Source organism: Lepidothrix coronata, unplaced genomic scaffold (genome assembly GCF_001604755.1).
Source record: "Lepidothrix coronata isolate B3197 unplaced genomic scaffold, Lepidothrix_coronata-1.0 Scaffold68, whole genome shotgun sequence".
NCBI lineage: Eukaryota > Metazoa > Chordata > Aves > Passeriformes > Pipridae > Lepidothrix > Lepidothrix coronata.
Window position 1 is genome coordinate 111,829 of NW_016690248.1, and position 6,080 is coordinate 117,908.

The following is a 6,080-nucleotide window of genomic DNA, read 5'->3' on the forward strand; positions in this document are numbered from 1 at the left end:
AAGCATTAACCCTTACTTCCCTTTGTAACCTTCCCACTCAGTGACAAAATCTTTATTTAGGCATGGACAAAAAAATTATAACAACCAAAACCAAGGAGAACATAGTTCCTGCCAAACAAACACTGATCAGAGGCAGAAGCTTTGGGTCCAACTGCCCTTCAGTTTACAGAGATGACTTTTCATGCCAAACAGGAAAAAAGTAGAAAATTCTGGAGTGAAGGTTTCTGCTTGGTGCCCCTTTAGACCCAACCTGTTTTCCTTTTGGTTTGGGGATTTTTTAATTATTTTTTTTTTATAACAATAGGCATTGATTGGTGTGTATAGATAGATGCTACTCTTTCTATCTTTTAGCCTGCTGAGCTTACTTTGTCAGGAAGATGTTAGCACTCACACTTTCTTAGTAGACCTTAACCACATGACATTACTAAGTATACTAAAACAAGCCTTGAAATTTTAGCACTTTATAACTAAAAAAAGGCTACCAGATTTGAGATTGGTCACAACAATTAAGACGAGTGCTGATAACTGTGACATGAGATCGACTTTTTTTAAAAACATTCATTACTAATGAATACAGCCTAAATATTTAGATATTATTTGGTTTAATTTACTTCCAAATGCCAAAGAGTTGCTAAAAAAACCTGGTTTGTTTAGTCCTGTTTATCTTAATATAGTCTTAATATTCACAATTTTTATGTTATTGCAGGAGAATTTGAAAACAACAGTGACATTAAATGAGAGATTGTCAGAAGGAACCAAGAAATTCAGATCTCAGGTGTCACTGCTCTGCAGAGGAGATTCTTCCCCAAAGAGTAATAGGAGTTTTTCAGAGTGCTGCACCAAATTAGCAATAATATTAATGGCAAGTGTTACATGATTACATCAGCACTTCTTGTATTTTTTCTCCAGCACCCCAGTATACTGCATTAATTCAATTCTTCCCTTGGGATGGAGGCATAAAATGCCATGAAAAGATAAAAATAACAGGCTACCATTTTTAGTAAGTGGACTTATTTGTGTTGTTTTCTTCAGGAGTGCAATCTCCTTAAAAGCCAGAGGGCACAGTTAGTTTAACAGGGTTTGTATGAGACAATGGCTTCAGTATGCATCCTTTGGGCAAATCCATAGGACATAGCAACCAGCTGGTATTATCAGGCTGAAGTGTGCCTAGGCATCTCCCCTGAAAGGTAGTTACGTTCAGAAAAGCCCACTTTGTCAGGAACACAGGGCTGGCTGAGAATCATTTTCCACTGGCAGAGAAGCAGCAGCCCAGTCACAGACCTGATTTGAGTTACCTTACTTCCCCTTCATTGAGCCTGTGGCAGGAGCCAAAGCAGGCACACAGAGGACATGGAGCTGGAGGTTTGGAAATATGTAAGGAATAGCAAGCAAACTTGAATTATGAAGGAGACACGAGGCTGCTCAGGAAGGGAGGGAGAAAGGCAATGGTTCACCAGGCGAAGCCTTCTGTGCTGCAGAAGAGGAGCAGAGGAGGCTGTGTGTGTACTCTTCCAGGAGGTAGGCCAAGCATATGATTGCTGCTGATGGGGAAAGAGTTTCAGTGAACAAGCACATTCTTTGAATTGCAAAGGAGATGTTTCATTACAAACTGGTTGAGGAGTGTTACTCTGGCTCCGTGGATGCGTGAAACAGAGAGACAGCATCCTGACCCATGTGGCATGAGTCAGCTGTTGAGGCACCATGGCTGCATGGGCCAGAAAGCTGGTTTTATGAAAATATTGCACAGAGTCAGCATCTAGGTTTTTATATTTAAAACCTTGAATTTAAGCGTGAGGCCATTCCCAGAAAGAGTTTATCATACAGTTGCTCAGCGTGCAAGAATAGCTACGACCTCAGCATTTAAAACAATATCTGAAATACATTTTAAGCAAGAAAGTAGCAAAGTCAGTATATGGCTTAGACAAAAATACAGACTAGCTGGTGTCTTTTTGGCTTATAATACCACCTACACGGCTGCAGTGTGAAATTTGCCCTGGAAAAACCCTGCAATGCTCAGGTTGCAAATGTTAAGAAATCTTTAACCTCCCTGAGGGGACTTTTGTTTTTAACCAGTTAAAAATATTTCTATCCAGTATCAGTTCTGCAGTTTTCCCCTTTAACAAATGAAATCAATGCGTGGGGTCTAACTTTTCTGCTGCTCTCCTACCATACAAAAATGATGCTGGTGTGTGCTTCGTGATGCCTTTCCCCATCACCCAGTGGGTGAATTTTGTAGCCTGCCTTGTTAGTGGCACAGCAGGCCGCCAAAAAGAAACCGAGTTGTTTGTATGAGATGAGATGTTGGGCTGCCAACTGTTATAAATCTTGTGCTACTTACAGCTTCGGCTTTTCTTCAAGCCTACTCCACCCCCTGCTGTGGTTTTGACTGTTGGAGCAACATTAGGAGGCACAACTGAAAGCAGTAATATTGACATTTGTGGGGAAAATAAGAGAAAATGCAAGGCACAAATGTTTCATTGCTAGAACTGCATGTATAAGACCCGTAGCCGCAGAGATCTGGGCTCTTTGACAGTGGAAAGGGGATTTGCCCCCTGCAATATTTACCTGTAGCTGTACACATTTCCACCAGCTTGTTTTCTAAGTGTAACTGCTTGTAACCTCGCACGTGCTTCCCCACTGTCATATCATATTAAATGAGCTATAATTGTAGTCTATTAGAGTGCAATAACCTAAAAGTGATAGTGCATGACAGCACCTGTCAACACGTCATGGAGGATTGTATGGAATGCTGAATTATACCCATTTTATACCACATTAATGAGGCAGCTCATTCTTATCCAGTCATAAATAAACAGGTTTCAATTTCTTTATACACCATGAGAAGCTGTTTTTTTCCTTCTGCACAGAGAGCCACAGAAGTCATGATAAAGTGATCTATTGCCTGAAAAGGAATATCACAGTGTGGTCATTAATGACAGGATGCTATTTTTACCACTATTAATTGTTCTATGAATACATCTTGGTATGACTGCTTCTTTCCATTTTTTTCTGGAGAAGAAAATAGAGAAACACATAAAGAAAAACAAGAGTGGTTGTTCCTAATAAACTTTTAATATAAAATAAATTACTTGTCTGATTGCTTCAGCAGCACCCATAGACAGAGTGATACAGGCAGAAACCTGATCCCCTTTAAGATCAATGGCTGTGCTGGGGCCTAGTTCTCCTTCATAAACTCTTAAAGTCAGTTTTGAAATGGGAACAAGAAGAGAAAAAAGGAAAATGACAGTAGGGAGAAGAAAGAAGAGAGTGAGAGGCTTTCAGACTAATCAAAAGAAAAGCAAATGTATCAAAGCACATGTATAGTGCCCATTATTTTCTGTAACCTAACTAGATCAAGGTGTCTTCATTTCGAATAGCTGCTTAGGCTTCAGAGCCATAAATAATCGCCTGTGCTCTTCTGCTGAGCCCATGTGAGGAGAGGTTGATACAGTCCCCTGCGAGCAAAGATCTCACCTCCCTGACCCAGACAGAGGCCCAGAGCACCGAATACACCAGGTCAGTGATTCTGAGAGACAGATGTGGGTAGGGTGTCAGACAAGTTCTTTCCCTTTCTTGCTCAAAGTTACTGCACTAATGTAAGAAAAAGTGACAAATTTAGGAACTTTTAAGTGTATATAAAGTATAATGTGAAGAAATAAAGCACACTTAAGAGAGGACCAATAAAGAGTAGATGGTATTTATAAGAGAAACTATTTTCAATATAGTGAATCTTAAGGGACTGGGAGAAACTAGCTACTAAACTAAATGATTGCTAAATTCTGATCCTTTGCCAGCCATTTCCCGCAGAGTCTGTGCGATGGGTGTCTTTTGGGATCCTGGGAAATAGCTTCTGCTCTTTCTTTGATCTTTGAACTGTTGCAGGAAGAAGAGCCAGCTTGAAAGCACAGCCCACAGGAGGCATGCCAGCTTTTCCTTACAGAGTGAAAAAGACAGATCCAGCCTTGGGACCTGACACCCGGACAGTCAGCATGACCAGACAATGGTCTCACTCATCTTTGGCTCCACACAGGAACCCCCAGTTTGCCCTCTGCACCTAGGGTAACCACCAGCATGCCAAAGGAATTATGACTTTGGAACTACAGGGAAAACCCATGATGTTTACCTGAATACTTTGACACCACAGGCTATTTTATTCTGATTTATTTCTCAGGACTGGTGTTTAGTAATTTTACCAGTGCTGTTTTTTATGGACTGCTTAAAAATAATCTCCTTCATTTGTCAAGTCTTATTTATGCTCTTTATATATTACTTAAAAATAAAAAACTAAACCATTTCAAAAATAAATTAAAAATTTCTTCACTTGAATATTTTCTATGTAATCTTAGCTTTATAAGAGAGGAATGGATTTAGAATTTTGTTGTTTATCTCCAACAAAAGTGAGTTAAAAATCCTCATTTAAAAATCAAATCATAATTTCCCTCAGAAGTTGTTTGCAACCTATCTTCCAACAAATGCACTGGTCTGTGAAAGAATAGTGGAAGGACAGAGGGAACCAGTTTTCTTAGGTACTAGGCAAACAGGTCAGGTCAAAATTGATTCTGAATTTTATTTGATTTGGCTAATAATTTGATTTTTTGGCTAATAATTTTGATTAAAAAAAAACATTATTTCAAAAAAGATAAATTATTTTCATATTTTCACAATATTTAAACTTTTTGTTTAAAAGTTATTGTTTCTAAACTTCTCTAAATTTAAAATTCACTTAATGAGCATTTCAATTCATCCAAATAAATGAATCATTAACTTTGACTTCAACCCCAAGTCATTTTTCTTAATTTTTTTTCCTTTTTTCATTTTGCCAAGAAAGCCAGTAAAAGTTTATGCTTCGGGTCCATCCAAAATGAATGTTTTTTCTTCAATTTGACTACTGAACTGAAAAATCAATTATTCACACAACTCCTCTTTAAAATGGCTTGGAACTGTCTAATTGTGCATGTAGGCAGTTACTTACTGTGTGATCTTATTATTGCTCTCCTAATTCTTTCTATTTTCCCACCTAACTTTCTTGTGTCTTGTTCTAAGTCAAACTATAGACTGTTACGATCAGATACTTTGCCTTCCTGACATATGGAACACTAGCTTGACATATATCCTGAGATATATGTGTAGGGCAATTATTCCTATACCAGTGGTATATAAGTGGTACAGGGCTGTGTCCTTTACGTGTCCATCAGCGTGGACCATCAGCTCTAGATGCCATCCTCATCACTGCAAGTGACATCCGCAGTACACAGGATTCATTCTATTTTCTCAAGAAAGTAATAATTCAATTTTACAGACTAATCTTCTAATATTTCCTATCTGGCATCTCCACTGATGTTTGAACTGGAAGCCAACTCAAGGAAGGAAACACCACAGAAACATTACAAATGTCCACAGCAGAGGGAGAGCTAAGTGTTTGGTTTGAAAACTGGAAAGCAGATGAAAAAAGCAGCAAATGACAGAGAAGGTTGGAAGAGTTTCATTTCTGCCTTCTCGTCATTGTGAAGAGAACAGATAAACAGATAAGTGGTTCTTGGTGTAGATATAATTACGAGATCATTCAATTATATCTTTATCTTTCACTATCTTTCCCAGCTTTTTTGTTGTTTGGTCTGTTTGTTGAATTTTAATTTCTTTCTTTTTAAAAGAAATATGTAGCATTGTTTTCTGGTCTCTGCTTAAACTGCTCTGAGTTTATTTCAGTGGACTTACACCTCATTTACAGTGTGCTAGTAAATGTTTCTTTGCAACCCAAGGATAACACTTTAACTAAGATGATACGCACTGTAGAAATGTTTGATTCCCCCTCAAAACCAAATGAGTATTCTACCTTGACCCAGATGACAGATGCTGCCAAACACTGTAGCAAGCAGAGACAGAGAAGAAAGCAAGGTTTGCTCATACACTAGCTCCCAGATGACTCTCAATCATTTATAAATAACTCCTGTGTTGTTTTGATTTTGTCTTTTCTTTAATGATTTTTAGTGTCCTTATAAAGTGCCATTGCATCCTTCTTCACCCCATAACTAACAATGCAGTTGTAACAAATCTGCCTTCAAACCTGATGCACAGTCTGA

General features: G+C 38.4%; 1 long non-coding RNA gene across 1 annotated transcript; it reads left to right on the forward strand.

Annotated features, from left to right (window-relative positions):
* The first annotated feature begins 995 nt into the window (after positions 1-995).
* Positions 996-4,210, forward strand: LOC108499036. The gene is made up of 3 exons (XR_001875382.1): positions 996-1,518; positions 3,378-3,516; positions 3,883-4,210. It is a non-coding gene; the product is annotated as an uncharacterized LOC108499036 (long non-coding RNA).
* The last annotated feature ends 1,870 nt before the right edge of the window (positions 4,211-6,080 follow it).